The 19,324-nt window shown below is 38.8% G+C and overlaps 1 pseudogene; it reads left to right on the top strand.

Moving 5' to 3' along the window:
- The first annotated feature begins 2,324 nt into the window (after positions 1 to 2,324).
- Positions 2,325 to 2,954, top strand: LOC132479663 (Y-box-binding protein 1-like; annotated as a pseudogene).
- Positions 2,955 to 19,324: the final 16,370 nt, after the last annotated feature.

Genomic DNA, 19,324 nt, shown 5'->3' with positions numbered 1-19,324 from the left:
AGCCAGTTTAGAGCTGAGTTTCTATCACTGAGGCTAAAAGAATCCTGATTAACATGATTACAGAAAGCAGGAAAGAAGTTCAAATACGTCAGCTCTGCCACTGCATGTCTTTCAGCCTGTGCATGGAAAAAGAAAGAACAAAAGTTACACACAGAACTCATTTAAATCTTGACTCTACTACTAGTGTTCTAACTAGTGTTAAGCAAATTACTTGATCTTTCTGAGCCTTGTCTTTGCATATGTAAAATGGAGAGACAGCTAACTACCATGTGGAGTCACAGAGAGAATTAAATAAAATGAAATATGTTAAGAGTGTAGCACACTGTATGCACTCCATACACTACTTCCTACATTCCTGATTATCTCCTAGAAATCCAGAGATGAGAGGGAATTGGACAAGTTCTCACTGACTGTGCCCTTGAGGCTATCAGCTCACATACCGAGTTCCAGGTTCAGTTTTTCATTCACTTGAGTTGCACTGCAGTGTGACTAACCAGATCACTATTTCCAACCCACTGCAGTTATTGTTTAGTTCTCCATAAAACCCAGAATCCTTTCATCAGCGTGTTTCTTAAATGCGGTGAGGGTGGGTTTCTGCAGCAGAGACAATATCTCAGGCAGCTGGAAGCACAGTAAGATGGAAAAAAGAAATCCTGTCTAGTCTCATTCTCTGGAGAGCTTTATAAAGGCACACATCTGTTAATGAAGGCATAGATTTGGTCTGTTTTTTATAATTTAGTCTGAAAACAAACAAACAAGGAAATCCCAAACAATTCAGGAGGCATAAAGTGGGCAGGAAGGAAGGAAAGAAGGAAGGGAGGGAGGGAGGGCAGTGAGGAACCTACGCATATTAAAATAGAAACCAAACTCAAAAATGATAGCTCCTAATTTCTGTGCTTTGCCTGAGGTCAAATCCACGGCTGTCCTTCTCCATCAGTGCCTTCCTAGACCAAGCCATCATCTTTGTCCTCTTGACCTTGGAGCTGGTGTCTGGCAACCTGAAAATCTATGTCCCAAAGAGCATCTAGGATGGTCTTAACAAAAAAATAATAATAATAATAAATCAGATCATCCCCTACTTAAAATGACCCAGTGGCTCTGGAATATATGTTGGCAGTTTCTTAAAAAACTAAATATGAAACTACTATATGACCCAGCAATCACACTCTTAGGCATTTATCCAAGAGAAATGAGAACTAATGTTCACACCTGTATACAAGTCCTCATAGCAGCTTTATTCATAACAGCCAAAGAACCAAAGAACCATAACAGCCAAGAACCAACTCAGTGGGTGATAGTTAAATAAACTGTGGTGTATCCAAAACATGTCATATTACTCAGCAATGAGAAGAAACAACCTACTGATACATGCATATTGACACAGATTGATGTTGAAAAAAAGTCATTCCCAAAAGGTGATATACTGTAAATTTCATACGTATAACATTTTTGAAATGACACGATTATAGAAATGGAGAACAGATTAGTGAGTGCCAGGGGTTAGGGCTGGGGATGAAGGTGGGAGGGACATGGATGTGACCATAAAAGGGCAACACAAAGGCTCCTTGTGGTGATGGAACTGTTCTGTATCTTGACTGGGGAGATGGATACATGACTCTACACAGGTGATAAAACTGAATGGAACTATGCAGTGTAATAAAACACACAAAGGAGTACAAATAAAACTGGGGCAATCTCAATAAAATCAGTGGATTATATCAATGTCAATATGCTGGTTGTGATATTGCATTACAATGTTGCAAGATGTTAGCCTTGGGGGAAACTGAGTATACTGCACTCAGGATCTCTGGCACCCTTTCTTACTACTACATGTGAATTTACAACTATCTCAAAGTAAAAGGTTTGATTTTTTTTAAAAACCACTCGATGCTTTCCCATCCTATTAAGAATAACATTGCAGATCAGTAGTGGGAATGGGGACCTGACCCCAGAGAGCCCTGAGCAGCCCCATCACCATCCTGGCCTAGTTACTATCACACCTTAGGAGGAGCCTCAGCTGCCACAGTGGGTCCCAGTCACCATCACTGCAACAGTGAGCAGCCCCTGGCTGCCTTCAGGGATGAGATCATTGCACCCAAGGGCTTGCGAATAGTCAAATGGTTCAACATAAGAAACGGATGTGTTGGGACTTCCCTGGCGGTCCAGTGGTTAAGACTCCGCACTTGCACTGCAGGGGGCAGGGGTTCGATCCCTGGTCAGGGAACTAACATCCCACATGCCATGTGGCACAGCCAAAAAATTTAAAAAAATAAAAGAAAGAAAGAAACATATGTGGTTTCATCAACAGACTGCCATAAGAATAACCCCGAAAGTACCTTTGCAGTGTAGGAGGTGGAGAAAGGGTGGAGTTTGACATTGTTGCAAAGAGAAGAGAAGGCGGAGGCAGCATGTGTTACAGGCCCTGGTGATGGTCAATATTGCTGCAGATTGTAAGTGTGATAGATACGCTCCACGTTGCAGGGTCCTCCATGCCGTTAGCAGCAAAAATACCAAAATAGTGAGGGTAGGAGAAGAATGTGGGATGGGAGAGCGCTACCAGGACCCACCACTGCACATGTGGAGACCCTTCGGGAGTGAACCACAGTATTCCAACCCTCCTGTGCACAGAGCGGGGATGGAGGGTGCTGACACCCAGGGTGCAGAGCAAGGTAGACCCATGAGACAGAATATGTATCAGGTTAGAGACCACGATTCCGCAGGGGCCCTCCTAGACAGACAGCCTAGAGAGGAAGGCAATGAAGAAGATAAGGAAAATCTAGGAGAGGAGACCTGGAGGTCAATAGCCACCTCAACATGGGTACCGCCGCAACTTCAACTACTGACGCAGACACCCAGAAAACCCTCAACCACAAGGCGGCAAAGAGACAGATGCAGTCCATCCACCTGCTGAGAATTCATCCACTCCCACGACTGAGCAGGGTGGTGCCGAGTAAATGCCTGGCTTACCATCTCTGCAGTCATCAGTTTAGCCATCCAACAAGAAGAAATGAACATGAAATTCCTGCAATAAGAAATGAACAAAAGATCAGAGCTGAAGACCTTAAGTGCTTGCTTTTTGCCTGTTGACCAGATGACTAGAACTATCTGCATTGTTTAGGCTGCATGGGGTTTTTATAATTTTTACCTAAAGATATCTCTTTTTGGTCATGACAAACGTGTGTTTTTTTTTTAAAGCTTGGTTATTCTCGATATACCTTTAAAGGTTTTTAAATTGTTTCATATCTGGTCAAGTTGAGATTTTTAAGAACCTCATTTTTAATTTGCAATGAAAGTTTACAACTTGATTTTTTCAAAGAAAGTCAACAAACTGCAAACACATGTTAACAGAGGTCTTAAGTTTTTTCTTTTAATTAAAAAAAATTTTTTTTAATATTTATTTATTTTGGCTACACCAGGTCTTAGTTGCAGCAGGTGGGATCTTCATTGTGGCATGCAGGATCTTTAGTTGCAGCATGCACATGGGATCTAGTTCCCCGACCAGGGATCGAACCCGGGCCCCCTGCATTGGGAGCATGGAGTCTTACCCACTGGACCACCAGGGAAGTGCCAAAGGCAAGTTTTGAAAAGTTTTTTAAAGTTAAGTTAAAAATAATAATAATAATAACATTGTATTACCTGTCCTGGCTTACAGAGCCCTATCCAACCTGGCCCCTTCTGCTCTCTACCATCTCCTCTATTGCCATGTTCCCACCTGGCTTCTGAAAGGATCCACAAGGCTTTGGCATTAATTGTCGCCTTTTATTGAAATGTTCTACCTCTAATCTCTGCAGGATTAGTTCCCAACCTGTCACCTTCTCAGGGAGGCTGAGGTTTTTCCTGACTACACATTCAAAAGCACCCAGCCACCCTGTTACATCACCCTATATTAATTATCATTGTGGTATTTATTATTTTTTTGTTTATTTTTTCATGTTGTTTGTATTTGTTTCCTTCCACTAGAAAGTAGGCTCCTTAAGGGCAGGGATTCTGTTTGTTATTCTTTGCTGTATTTCTGTCATCGGAAACAGTGTCAGACACATAGTAAGTGCTCATTAAGTGTCAGACACATAGTAAGTGCTCATAGTAAGTGTTCATTAAGTAGATATACTCATGTGTAAATGAAAAGTTGTAGAAAGAGGTCTTGCTTAATACATAGTCATTCCTCTTGTCATTCAAGGCCCCCATCTATCTCCAAAGAATTCAAAGTCTCCACCCAAATATTACACCTTAGTGTTTTAATGAAAGGCTCAATATTAGTAGGATAGCCCAGACCTGAAGAAGCCAAGAATTCAGAGAACAGACACAGTCCAGAGATGAATGGAAGAATCAGGAAGAGCCCAGGTACAGGTGGTAATAGAAAGGGGGACAAAATGGAAAATCCAGGTAAACTTAGCAAGCACACACTGACCTCCCTAGGTGCCAGGTATTATGCCATACACTGTAGAGATAAGAGATGATATAGTCCTAGTCTGAAGCATCCATGTGGTCCCTGATGACTCTACCCGAGAGGCCCAGCAAGAAGGGACATCATCTGAGTGACCTGATAGATGGGGTGGACAACCTGAGCAGAGTGGTCAGAGCCAAGAGAATTCCATCTTAGTTTAGAGATGACAGTCACTGGGCAAATAATGTAGTCAGAGACCAATCCAGTGGCCCCATTTCCCTTCAACTGGAACAGGTCCATTTTTACCTGTATCCCTTACTGGGCTTCTCTGATCAACACATGATCCCATAGTCAAAATGTGTTTGAAGCCACTGTGTATAAGGCAGACCCAGATCTTGGGCTAGTTTAACAGCAAAAGAGTTCCAATATATTCCATCATTTCAAGACAATATTTGCTTTCAACCTTTTCCACTTCTGTCTTTAAGAAATAGATAAATAGAAGCAATGCACTGACATTCTCATTTTCAAGTCCCCAGTGGGTTTCATTGTCACAGTCACCTGGGGTTATCAAGTTCCTTCCTTAAAAATTGCTGGCCAGGCTAGACCTGAAATAGGCTATCGTATGCTTCACACATCCCACTCCAGTTGGAACAGAGCTATCTTATTCTTGAAATCGGTATTGATTTCTTTCTCAGCAACAGTATTTAACTCTTGTGCTTTCAGTCTAGGGGGCCCTGGAAGCTTCAGGTATTTTTCCTGGAAGAAAGCATCATCCCTCTTTTCCTTGGACTGGGGATCCTTGTTTCCCTGGTTTCTTAGATCTGCAACAGGAAGCACTCTTCATGAGCTGAAAGGCCATGCTACAAAAAAGCAGTATGTCACATGTTTACCAAGCTTTCACACTCTCACCTGCCATCATGTCTTTACCAAGATTGGCCATTCTGATTCACTAATTTAACAGATAAAATTCTGGGGGGGATGGTAACTTCTAAGATATGTACAGGTCCCAAAGTTAACATAGGACATTTCCAGTCCATTCTCTGATATGCTCCTCCCAGAAGCCCTGTGATAGAGAAAAGGCAGGGATTTTCATGCCCATTTTACAGATGAGAAAACTGATTCAGCTTCCTAGTTTTGTGGGCTCTAGCCAGCCTATTGTGCTTCTTCTCACAAAAAAGTTTTCTGTTCTTCCCCTGACATGAAGAGTAATTTGAACCAAACTGAGCAAAATGACTGTTTCCTTTAATCAGAGTCAACTTTAACCCATATTTAGTAAAATTTAGGTGGAGCAAGGCCCTGGCCTTGGCATAAATCACGGTTAGTCCCAACAGTTTGTTATTCCATCCCAAAGATTCTATCAACATTGGGGAACATCTATCAGTTCTCCTGATACAGAAATTACAAAAACAGTTTGCTCATAAATAATATCATATGGTGAAAAGAATAATAATGATAAATTATTTATTTAAGGTTTCTTACCCTGTATTTCCACACACTTTATGTTACTAACTCTTACAACACAGTGAAGTAAATACTGATAGCTTACTTTACAAAAGAATAGATGAAGAAATTGAAGAGCACAGAATTAGCTAAATCACACGCGATGGCACACCAAATGAAGGACAGCTCTGAATGCAAGCAGTTTAACTGGTCTCTAAAATCTGTTCTCTTACCACCCACACATAATGCTTCTCAGGCAGAGAGGTTGAGAAGGAAGTACCTGTTTGTGTCCAGAAAGGAGACTATCCAATTCTCCCTTTTTTCCACAAATATGTGTTGAGCATCTGTTATATGCCAGATATTAGTCTACTCACTGGGGCCAAAGCAGTGAAAAAACAAAGGTTCCACCCTCCTGAAGCTGACATCCTAAATGCAAACACTCTTGGCTTACGAACGATTATTATTCCTTGTCATGTACTCTCCCCACAAAAAGAAAATAAGATCTCCTTATACACAGGTCACAAAATGAGAAATTATACCTCTAGTCATAGTTAAATGTGAAGGCAGTGGTTCTTGGTCTTTTTATTCAAAGGTGCTAGTTTAATACCAGCATCACCACTCCATTCACGACTATGACATAGACAAAGAGGCTGGGTTTTCTATACAATTCCCTGCATGTTAGCTGTATCTTAATTGTTTTTTCTTTTCTCAAGGAAGTACAGCAGAATGCAAGAAAGTATTCTGTTATTGTAGGGTAACTATGAATCCATAGATAATTATTTGCAAACTTCAGTACTTAATTATGAATGGTAACAAATTACTTGTGATCCACCTCACAAGCGAGGTAGATATTGAGATACTATATTCTGGGCCAAGTTATCACTAGGATTCCTGTCCTGGAGAAAGCAGTAACTTATTAAATCATCATAAACCATATGTATTTCATCATGTGTCTATACAGCCTACGTGTTAGCTGTGGGTATGAAAATGCATGTAGCTTTCAGGACTTTTTTTTTTTTTTTTAATTCCTCAGCTTAGCACACAATACCAATCATGTGAGAGGTCAGAAATGGCCTTTCAAATAGGCAGGGAGAAGAGGGAATCAGGAGGCATGGAAAACCCTCTTCCAACCTTACAGATATGACTTCAACCAGCCTCATATATGGTTCATACCAGAAAAGGGCATGATAGCAGTTACTAAGATTCACCAAGGCTCCATCTTTTTATTGTCTCCAGGATGTGGGAATCAAACATCTTGGGTGAGGTAAGAAAAGTGGTATTTTTATTGGATTTACAAGATATTTCCTCAGCTACACAGTCTTAGAACCCACCTAAATGAGTCAGGCTCCCTGCAGGAAACAGAATTGATCCCACATCATTCAGATGAAGATTTTTTTTTTTTTTTTTTTTTTTTTGCAGTACGCGGGCCTCTCACTGTTGTGGCCTCTCCCATTACGGAGCACAGGCTCCGGACGCGCAGGCTCAGCGGCCATGGCTCACGGGCCCAGCCGCTCCGCAGCATGTGGGATCTTCCCGGACCGGGGCACAAACCCATGTCCCCTGCATCGGCAGGCGGACTCTCAACCACTGCGCCACCAGGGAAGCCCCAGATGAAGATATTTTAACTTAGGGACTGTTTACAGGAGTACAGGCATAATTTAGGGAACAACCAAAGAGGATGGGGCAGTAAGAAATAATGTGAAGACATTAATATCCCTAAAGCCAATGCTAGGATGCTCCAGGAATCCAATGAGAGCTGGAGCCATGGAGGAGAGGTCTCCAGAGGAACTGGAGGGATGCAGTTCTGGCCTGAGACAGGGAACCAAAGCAGGAAGAGAGTTGGAAGAGATATACCTCGACCTATCTCTCCTCCACATTTCTGTATACTGCCATTGCATCTCATTGGTCAAATCCAACAATTAGCAAGCCAGGGAGTCTGGGTGATGCAATCTGCATGGGTCAACTTTGCAGAGCACAGAACAGAGCAGAAAAGGGAAAAGAATAGAATTGGGGTTACAAATGAATAAAAGGGGTAAAGTTTACCCATCCTTCTAGCCTCATCTCAAGCCAACCTCTCCCTTATTTCTGTATCCCTCCTGTGACCTACTGGCCCCCCTCTCTCTCCCCTCCACTGACCTACTGGCCTTCTCAGCAGCTGCTCTTTTCTCCTCAGAGCTTCTGCACATACTGCTCCTTCTTTCTCAGACTCCTTCTCCCAGTCCCTCTTCATATGCATAGCTTTTCCTCCTTCTTGGAGGCCCCTTAGACACCATTTCTCAGGAGACTTCAGGAGACCCAACATTTCAGAGTCCTAATCTATAAAGGGTGCAGAAACATCACTCGAAATGAAATGAGATGAAGTCAAACTGAATCTACCAAAGTCCTCTCTAGTGCATCATGTGGAACTGTTGGTGAGGGTGAAATCCATAGGGGCTGATCAACTAAAACCCGCAGTAGCTAAACTTCCTTGTAGGAGGGTGGGCTTGGTTAACAGCAGGGCTTCTATTATGCTGAACCTAGGGCCAGTGCTGAATCACTCAAGACACGAAAGGAGAGTCTCAGCACTGCCACCACTGTTTCGCTATTCAGCCTCTCCTGCAAGTACCTGTTGAACAAATGCTCTCACAATTATCCATCTGGGGGCAGGAGATGCTCTACATTAACAGGCTGCTCAAACTTCTAAACCCAGCTGGGGACCAGGGATACTTGTTATGTGCTGCTTTAATGTCCTTTACTTCTCCATTGTTAAAATATGTCACACATGTAATAATGTAATTAGCATGCATCTTCCTTAGCCCCATACTGTAAGATTCAGCCTTGTTCATCCTCCATCAAGACTGTATAGTTCTTAGCTCACTGTTGGGAACCTCCAAGGTAGATCTTCAAAAATTATACTGAATAACTAATAAGAACCTGCTGTATAAAAAAATAAATAAAATTAAATTAAAAAAAAATTATACTGAATAAAGAAAAGAATGAGTCTAGGATTTAGATAGATAGATAGACAGATAGATGATATAGATAAAGATATAGATACACACACATATATATATGGATGCTAGATCAGAAAATATAGTTAGATTGCATTTTCATCCTGTGCCAATGAGACACCGTTTGCAATTGTGAGTTTGATTCTAGGTGTCTTCATTTTAAGGGGACCTTCACTAATCAGAATACTCCTACGAAAAGTGGGAAGACTTTTAAAGTCCTGGAAGTCATCTAATAACCTTTGTGGTAGATTTCTAGCTCACTCTAAATCTACTTCTTAAATTCCTCTTCTTTAGTTTTTTGTTTTTTGGGTTTTTTTTGCGGTACATGGGCCTCTCACTGTTGTGGCCTCTCCCGTTACAGAGCACAGGCTCCGGACGCGCAGGCTCAGCGGCCATGGCTCACGGGCCCAGCCGCTCTGTGGCATGTGGGATCCTCCCAGACCGGGGCACGAACCCGTGTCCCCTGCATCGGCAGGCAGACTCTCAACCACTGCGCCACCAGGGAAGCCCTCCTCTTCTTTTCTAAATACTGTCAAATGCATTTGCACATAAAGGGAGTTTTGCTTTTAACTGTGATAGGTAGCTTACTTATTTGTATGTGTATAACATGCCTACCACTTTTATCCCCATCATAAGATTTTTTTTTTACATCTTTATTGGAGTATAATTGCTTTACAATGGTGTGTTAGTTTCTGCTTTATAACAAAGTGAATCAGTTATACATATACATATGTTCCCATATCTCTTCCCTCTTGCATCTCCCTCCCTCCCACCCTCCCTATCCCACCTCTCTAGGTGGTCACAAAGCACCAAGCTGATCTCCCTGTGCTATGCAGCTGCTTCCCACTAGCTATCTATTTTACGTTTGGTAGTGTATATATGTCCATTGTGAATGTCTGCATGAACTGGCAGGGGAGAATGAAAGATAATGAAATTTATGGTTTAAAACCAAAAGCTTGCATTTTTACAAGTCTCTTTAACGAAGTTCTGCAACCAAAGTAATGCATATGCTCAGCACAAATGTTTAGCTACAAACCAATGTACTCTATTAAACCCTCATCTTCAATAAATAAAATAAGCCCCAAAAAAGTAAAAATAAGGGGACAAGATAATACCTAGAATTTCATCTCTTCCTAAAGAAAAGGCCACTTCCCAAACTAAATTCTAAGAAAGAAAAATATTTTTATTTCAGAGGCATTTCCTACTTTTATGCTGGCAATATACATTCCAACAGCAAGTCTGCTTCTAAAAAAAATGAGTTTGTATTAATGCATCTTAAAAGCATGAAGCTACAGCTCAGATTAGATGACTAGCTGCAAACAAGAATGCAGATGGAAACACTGTTTTATGCGCTGTAAACATGCTGTACTCTGAGACATAAAGGTACTGGGAATGTCACCCTGAAGAGTGTCCGTGCATGTCTTTTCTTCTTTCATTTTGGACTGCAGTTAAAGTCCATGCTAATATCCTTTCCTGTTTCCCAGAAAAGAAATTAAAAGTCAGAAACAATTTAAATTACTTGAATCCTCTCCCATGAGAGGAATCTGTATACCTCAGAAATGAATGTGGCTCTTTGATGGGGAATGCTTATTTGCTGTTGACAGCTTTTTAGTGAAAAAGATAGAAATCAGATTGAATTTCAACAGTGAGAAATTGAGAGCTTGTTCTGCCAGCAGGAGGCTGAGGCCTCTAATTTTACCTCTGCAAAACAAAGATGAACCAAGAATATAATCTACCTACTTTTCAAAAACAAAACATAAAAATTCTTCATGTAGCCTGCTTCAAAGTAAGAAAAATTGCACATAGGGCCAGCTCTGTTCTATCCATCTTGGTATTAATATAATAGCTGGACTGTATTCAAAAGCAGATAGAATAGATTCCAAGTTCCATTATACTCTCTTTTCTGAACTTTTCTTTTGAACAATGAAGTCCACAGTAACCCCATCAAACTTCCTTAAACCAGAAGTCTGACAATCCCTGAATATCAAAATATGTGTAGCACACAAAGTTAAATTCTATTCTACACGCAAAATATCAATGGTCAAAGGTACACTTTTGCAATAGTGGTGATATACAGATAGGCTTCATTAGACTCTAGTAAGCTCCTAATTATATATAATAAATCCAAACAGGCAATACTTGCTTTGTAATGGAAATAAAATTTGGCTTTGGTGTGTCTGTCAGATTCTTTGAAGACATTTAGTTTTCTAACATTTACATCTGAGACAAAGGTAATGTTTATAAATTTCACATCCCAAAAGTCTGAGGGGGAGAAACATCATAACAATTTTCCAAGTTAGTATATTATGGTTGTGGAAGAGATTTTTGCTAATAGAGATGTTTAACATCAAGGATATTTCTGATACCATGACGTTATGTGTATTATCTCAGGAAAAAAACAAGGCAGACGTTATCACAGACTCAAAGCAGGGTTTTATCAGGCAATATATACCAGGCTCTCCTTTGTCCCCTCAAAGAACAGAGAATAATGATAATAATAACAACAACTACTACTACTACTATTACTACCAAGTTGCCAGCAGAAAAGCATATGATGTCTCAGGGGACAAAATTAATCAAATACAAAAGTAAATATAATGAAAGGAAGTAGCACAGTATGTTAAAATCCAAAGCAGTTATAAGGATACAAGGAGGAAAGGACTACATAACTATAGAAAAATGCAGATGTGATATTTGATAAAGACATAAAAATAGTATTACAGATATATACAGAATATTTCTGTTTTAGCAAGCCTCAATCAACCATGTGTTTTCAACAATTTTAAAAGAAATTAATCCCCTGCATATTTAAGCATTAACACCACATGCCAATCTAGCTAAAGAAAATAAATGAAGTCCAATTGAGCTTATTAGTTCAAAATAATTAATTTTACTAAATTACTAAATTTTTATTGAAAGTAATATCAGGATACAAAATAAAAAAAGATCTGCAGGCTCACTCAGTTTAACTTGAGAATTCTACAGCAGAGAAAGTGAGTCCACTGAAAAGAACCAACTGATTTCTATATTTCTGGAACTTGGTTAGTTATCCTCAAAAAATCTGCTAAAAGCAATCAGAAATACTAGCAAAAAATATAGTAGGCATCCTTTTAAAGTGTGTTGGTTGGCCAGAAAGAAAATGATCCCGGATGGAAACATGAGAATAAAAGATGAAATAAAGAGCAAAGAAAGGTGTTAAAAAAAAAGTGGATGAATATAAATAAATATTTATTACATAAAACAGTAGTAATACATTATGGTATTTAATATACGTAGAAGAGTGCAGGATAATAACAGCACAGGCATGAGGTAAATCAATAGAAATAAAGTGTTCTACAGCCCTGGAATTTTTATTGAAGTAGTAAAAGTACTAAATTATATTACACTGGAATAAATTAAGGATGAATGTCTTAATACTTAGAGGAACCACAAAAGGAATAGTAAAATAACAATTTAATAAGTGATGAAAATGGAATAATAACTTTTTAATGATTAATCAATAAAAGGCAAGAAATGTGAGAGAAAAAAGAATATGACCAGTGTGATAAATAGAGAATAAATTGTAAGCCAGTTAATATAAGAGTAAATGTAAATGGATTAGAAACTCTGCACATGTACCCATGCACACATACACACATCCAACAACAGAGCAATGTACCTATCAAAACTTGAATGCAGCTAAAGCTACTCTTAAATACATGTGTTAGAAAAGAGAAATGACTAAGAATCCATTTCAAAGAGAAAGTCTTTAAAAATAAAGAATAGAAAATAAAACCACAGGAAAACAGGGGGAAAGATGTAACAAAAACAAGAGCAGAAAATAATATAGAAGACAAACATCAAATAATAAGTCCACAAATACAAAAACGGTTTCTTTGAAAATATAATAAAATTAACAGCTTCCTAACAAAAATGATTCATAAAAACAGAAAAAGAATGCACAAACCATCAATTTCAGTTAAGAACAAAGGGACATCTCTACAGATTCTACAGATGTTAACAAGATAATAAGATGTGATTATCAACATCTTTGCACTAATAAATTTAAAAATTAGAAATGAACATTTTTCTAGATAAATACAACTTAAACTAAAAGGAATACGGGAAAAAATAAGGATTCTGAATAGTTTTATACTCAAATTTAAAGAAATTAAATCCGTTATTAAATTTTCCCACAAATAAAATTTCAAATCAGATTACTTGCCTAGTATATTCTTCTAAATATTTAAGAAAGAAAGAACCCCAACAGTATATAACCTCTTCCACAGAACAGAAGAAAAAATGGAGAAAAACCCCAACTCATTTTATAATGCCAGAATAAGCTAACATCAAAATCTGATGAGACAGACTTATTTTTTAATAAATACAGACACACATTCCTAAACAGAATAAAATTCACCAATATATAGGAAAATATATTACAACTAATTTGTGCTTCTTCTAAACAAGATTGGTTTAGCATTGAAAATTCAATGTAATGCACCAATTAAGAAAATAAAATGATGGGGAAAATCTACCATTATATTTACAGATGCAAGAAAGGCATTTAATAAACTTCAAACTCTTTCATGATTTCAAAACGAAACTCTCAGCAAATTAGAAATAGCAGGGAACTTAATCTGATAAATCACATCTTTTAAAAAGTCATACTTCCTACATTTTCATGTAAAAAACTTCAAGGTGAAATATTAAAAGATTTCACCAAGATCAGGAATGATAAAACAATGTCATTGCTTACCAATTTGATTCAACATTTAATGATGAAAAAGTGCCTAGTCAAGGCTTTAGGATTAAAAATATATATATATAAATTTTGAAAAGAAAAACTAAAAGAGTGATTATTTACAAACTATTTATTTATTTTTTTTTTTTTTTTTATTTTTTTTTGCAGTGTGTGGGCCTGTCACTGTTGTGGCCTCTCCCGTTGCGGAGCACAGGCTCCGGACGCGCAGGCTCAGCGGCCATGGCTCACAGGCCCAGCCGCTCCGCGGCACGTGGGATCTTCCCGGACCGGGGCACGAACCCGTGTCCCCTGCATCGGCAGGCGGACTCTCAACCACTGCGCCACCAGGGAAGCCCTACAAACTATTTAATACATGGTTGTGTACATAGAAAATTCAATACTCTATGGACAATATATTAGATATGATAAGTGAATTTAGCAAGAATTCCTAATGACAAGGTTGATATACAAAGACCAGTTGTATTAATAAACACCAGAAACAAAAACAAAATCATTTTCAAAAAAAAAATTTATCAAAATATCATCCAAAGAAATCTATTACCCAGAAATATATCTAAGAACAATGTGCAAGACTTTTGTACTGAAAATTAAAAACTATTATTGAGAAAAAAAAAATTTAAGAACAAAAATATGGAACAAAAGAAAAAATGGATAAAAAGATGGTAAGAAAAGTCATGTTTAAAGATTCAAAACTCAATGATTTAAAGTTATCAGTTTTCCCTAAATTGATCTGTAGATCTTATGCAATTCCCATAAAAATTTCAAGGACGTTTGTGCGTGCAAATTGATGTCAATACTAACATTTTATAGGAATGCAAAGAATAGTCTAAACTTTGTTTTGAAGATCAAAGCTGTGCACTTACACTACTAGACATCAAAACTTAATTATGAAATTATAACAATTTAGACTATTGGATATTGGTACAAGGAAAGACTAAAAGACCAATGAAAAAAAAATTTTTTAAGTCCAGAAGTGAAATTGCAATAACATGAGAAAAAGATAGCCTTTATAATAATTGATGCTGGGCCAACTGAAAATGCAAATTGAAAGATTGGCCTCCTACCTCACAACATACATAAAAATCAATTTTATATGAACTGTAGATCTAAAAGTGAATAATAAAACAGTATGCTCCTAGAAAAAAAAATAAGAAAATATCTTCATGACCTTGGAGTAAGTAAAAATGTTGCAAATGGGATGCAAAATTGCTAATTGTAAAAGTAATTTCTGCCTATCATACCAGTTTGGACCCAAAGTGCCACATCAAATGGCTTCTATAATGCTTGCCAACAGAGATTTAAAAAGCAACCCAGAAGTCTGGAGGCATTAACTCCCAATAAGACAAATATTAACCAATGAGAGACAGAAGATGGAAGAGAAGAAGGAACCAGAAGACAGATTCTCTTATCCTTTATCCCTCCAAGGTACCATTCCAAGGAACAGCTTCTCTGTCCCAAAGCATCCTGTGATCTTAAGTACTGGATCTACTGAGCAATCAGCTATGTCTGTTGTGACTTATTATAAAGCAGTAGCCACTTTTCTTTGAATACCTCTCATCTCTCCTCGACTCATTTTCTTTTTCCCTATCCTTTTAACTACCAAGTGAATGCGTGCTGTTTGCATCAGAATTAATCCTTGCCTTGGGCTCTGTTTTGATGCAGACCTGTGACAAATGCATTGATGGATGGATAAATGAATAAAACAAATATTTATTATTATACCAAGTATGTCAATATAATATGAGAAGCACTATTATAAAAGTCACATGTAGCCCCCTCCATCTAAGTCCAGAAATCATAACTGTAAAATTTTTTACAAATGTATATTTTTTATCCCTTTTTAAAAAATCTTCTTCAGCTTTATTGAGATATAACTGACATATAACATTATGTAAGTTTAAGGTGTACATTGTGATGATTTGATATATGTATATATTGTGAAATGATTAACACAACACAGTTAGTTAACACATCCATCACCTTTCATAGTTACTTTTTTTTTTGGTGAGAACATTTAAGATCTACTCTCTTAGCAATTTTCAAGTATATTAAACAATATTGTTAACTATAGTCACCATGCTGTACATTAGATCTCTAGAACTTAACCCTCTTATAGCTGGAAATTTGCACCCTTTGACCACCTTCACCTATTTCCCCCCCCTCCCCACTCCCCACCCCAGATTCTAGAGGCGGGAAATCCAAGATCAAGGCACCATCGGATTTGGTGTGTGGTGAGGACCTGCTTCCTGGTTCATAGACAGCTGTCATCTCACTGTGTCCTCAAATGGTAGAAGGGGCAAGGGAGTTCTCTGAGATGTATAAGGACACTAATCCCATTTATGAGGGTTCTTCTCTCATGATCTAATCACCTCCCAAAGGCCCCACCTCCAAATTCCATTACACTGGGAATTAGGTTTCAATATATGAATTTGGGAGAGACACAAACATTCAGTCTTTGGCAGGGTTGATGTTAAAAGAACTATTCCTGTGTAAATTACAGGGTCTCCAAAATAGAAGACGGCAAAACCCAGTGAAGCCTTCAACAATATCTGTATCTAAAGAAAGGAGAGATCCTTAAAATAGCTTTCTTTTTTCCTGGCACCACTTATCAGCTTGTTTACAAAGATCATTTGTGGACTGGCCCAACTCTGGGAAAATAAACCAGGCTAAAGGCAGCTTTACTGATACTACATCATGAAAAAGAAAAGGTGGCAGAAGTCAACCAACTATGCTTCTAGGAGAAGCTTACAAGTATGTTTGCTTCTTCCCTTGGAAACAAAGCTCAGGAAGAATGTCAGGAAGAAGACCACGCTAGAGAGAGACTGCATGTAACTGGGAGGGAGCAGCTAAAATTGAGTAAGGCTATAACAGTGAGAACAGAAATAAATTTATTTTCTTGTTACCTGCAACTTCTATTTTTCTGCAGAAGTGAACAGAGAAAACCATCCGATGGAAGAAATAAAATAATGCACTCTTCCCACTGTAACCTTATGAGTAGCAATATATAGGAGCATCCCTTTTAGAAACAATTCTTGATTTTAATTTAATCAATTACATTCAGGTTTCGAATTCATATTTGATTTAGATTAGCTCCTGTGCTGAATTTGCCATTTAAAAATCATAAATAGACATATATATATAGATATATGATTGTCTATTTTTATATGCTTTAGGAATGAAAGGATTCAGTGATCTTGATCATTTCTTGAAGCAATAATATAGAGTTGGGAGAGCAAAGGCATTTGAATTCTGAGTCTTTTCTTAAAAGACAAGAATAAACAAAATAAGATATTTTTGAAAAACACATTGTCTGGCTTCTTCTCACTTTTCAATTCTCTATTTGCTTACCACAGGGCTTGAAGCATTTTTGGGAGTGGTAGGATTAAACAAAAGGCAAGCATGTTTCTCCATAAACTTCCCCATGTTCTCTCACCTCAACTTTTAATTAAAATATTGTCAGCTGGGGATAAGGGAAGCAAAATACAAGAGCAATTATGTACAGAAAACCAAACAAAAGCATATTTCACCACAGCATAAGCTATCAGCACTTCCTTAGCTATCTGACCATCTGGATTTAAAATCACATGCTGAGCTCCAGTGAGACACCAGCAACCAACTCCGTGGAGACGGGGAGTCAACATCAAAGCAGGAGAATGGAGCAGATACAATTGTGAATGGACCCGAGGCCAGAGCTAAGGACAGGGCGCCACTCTGTCTCTGGTAAATCCACACAAGCCTGAGCCTCATCATGAGGGGCACCAATGGCTAGTCGCAGTCCCTTTCAAGGGACACACAACAGACATGAGTACCTAGGAAAGTAGAAGCCCTGGTTTTCTACAAATGAGAAGGAAGAGAAATCAACTGTGATCAGTGAGTCCATTGATCGTAATTCCCACCATGTTGTTTGGATGCCATGACTCAAGCAAAATTTTAAAAGATAATGAAGAGTTCACATGGAGCAAGAGTCAGGCTTGCATCCCTGTCGCCTCCTCTCACTGACACCCCCTGAGGCTCTCCAGAGAACACTAAGGCTCTCCAGAACACTCTGAAAATCACTGATTTGGGACATAACTGTTGCCAGTGCTTAACTCTCTCTCCAACATGCCTGAGGGATTTAACTTTCTGTCAGTCCTGCCCCTACTCTGCAAATGGGTGGCCAGATTTCAACTGGCTGAAGATTTCCACCTACTTTCGATCAACAAAACTAAAGGTATCTACTTCAGTTGGCTTTGATTCCCTAGTTCGGTTGACTTTGTAATGTTACATCAGAAAAACATAGGTTTTTTTTTTTTTTTTTTCTTTTTTTGGCTGTGCCAAGCGGCTTGCAGGATCTTAGCTCCCGACCTGGGCCCCGGCAGTGAAAGCACCAAGTCCTAACCACTGGACCGCCAGGGAACTCCTGGAAAACATAGGTTCTTAAAGGCTGTTACAAAAAGGAATGGTGATGCGTATTTTTAAACATCTACTATGTGAGAAGTGCTTTAAACAAATGGCTCATTTCATAATCTGGATGAGATGTCCATCATTCACATGAGAAAACTGACCTGGATCATGCTGCTTAACTTCCCCGAGCCTCAAACAGTTAATGAAGAATGAAACCTGGATTTGAAATCATACACACACACACACACACACACACACACACACACACACACTTTTACCTCCCCTACAAATGACAACTCACCAGGGCCCTAGGGAACAAGAGTATCTCTCTTCAGATCTTTTTAAGCAAGCCAACTCATCTACTACAGTTCATCTCAAAGAGAGGTGATGAATTTGAGCTGATGATTGGATGTAAACTTTGGTTTAAAGAGGACTTGATTCCTGTATTGGGGTTCTTAGTGGCAAGCAAAACTGACTCTTGTAAGTTTAATCATAAAATTCATGCATTCATCTCCACTGTTGACTATGTCTGTGTCTTTGGCAACTTACTCAACTCCTTGGACATTCAGCTTTCTCTTCTATAAAATGGGAATCACAGAGATTCCCAGATAGAGTGGGTGTGAGCTCAGAATTTGATAACCAATATAAAACACCAAAATAGTGTCCAATAATTGTGAGTTCCTTTCCCTGTCCCCATTGTCAGCGGACAAAGGAAGTCTGACCCTGAAGAAGGAGGGGGGAGTTAGCAATGATGTGAGATTGCTTTAGAAAGCCGGTACTTATAGCAGAAGCAGAAAGCATCTCTACGGAGAAGCTGCAGGTCAAGGGCCACATCCACAGACAGCTCCAAATGTAGAGTAACAAGCATCTCCAGTACTTCCAACATTTTTATTCCATCATATTAAAGGGTAAGTGACACCAGCAGACGTAGAAGCCATTTTATTGGCAATTTGCACGAAATGCCCTGAGCAGGCACAATAGCAGACTCCAAGGTGAGGTGATGCAAAGTGATGCCAAAGCAACTACAGCCCACTTCTCTGAGCTGCAGTCTGGATTCTGAGCCCATCGCTATGTAAATGGACATGGCTGAGGGAGGAAGGGGAGGACAAGGCATTGCAGAATAATTCAAATAAGTGTCCGGATGCAACCAGAAAAGTCTGGAAAATGTTGCTAGATGTAAAGGAGAGACATCTGAAATATTCGTGCTGGAGAATTTCCAGAGGTAGGTTGGCCCATAAGGATTTTATGATTCTAGGCAATTGTATATTCTAGACGATGAACAGCTATAAGGATAACTAGAGAATCTGTGGAAGGAATCTTGAAGGATAACTTAATACAACCTGCTCGGAGTTGAGGAAGATGGTGGAAGAGTAAGATGCAGAG

The sequence above is a fragment of the Mesoplodon densirostris genome, chromosome 19, assembly GCF_025265405.1.
Source record: "Mesoplodon densirostris isolate mMesDen1 chromosome 19, mMesDen1 primary haplotype, whole genome shotgun sequence".
In the NCBI taxonomy this organism is placed as follows: domain Eukaryota; kingdom Metazoa; phylum Chordata; class Mammalia; order Artiodactyla; family Ziphiidae; genus Mesoplodon; species Mesoplodon densirostris.
Note: the sequence above shows the minus strand (reverse complement) of the source record. Positions and strands in the feature narration are given on the sequence as shown.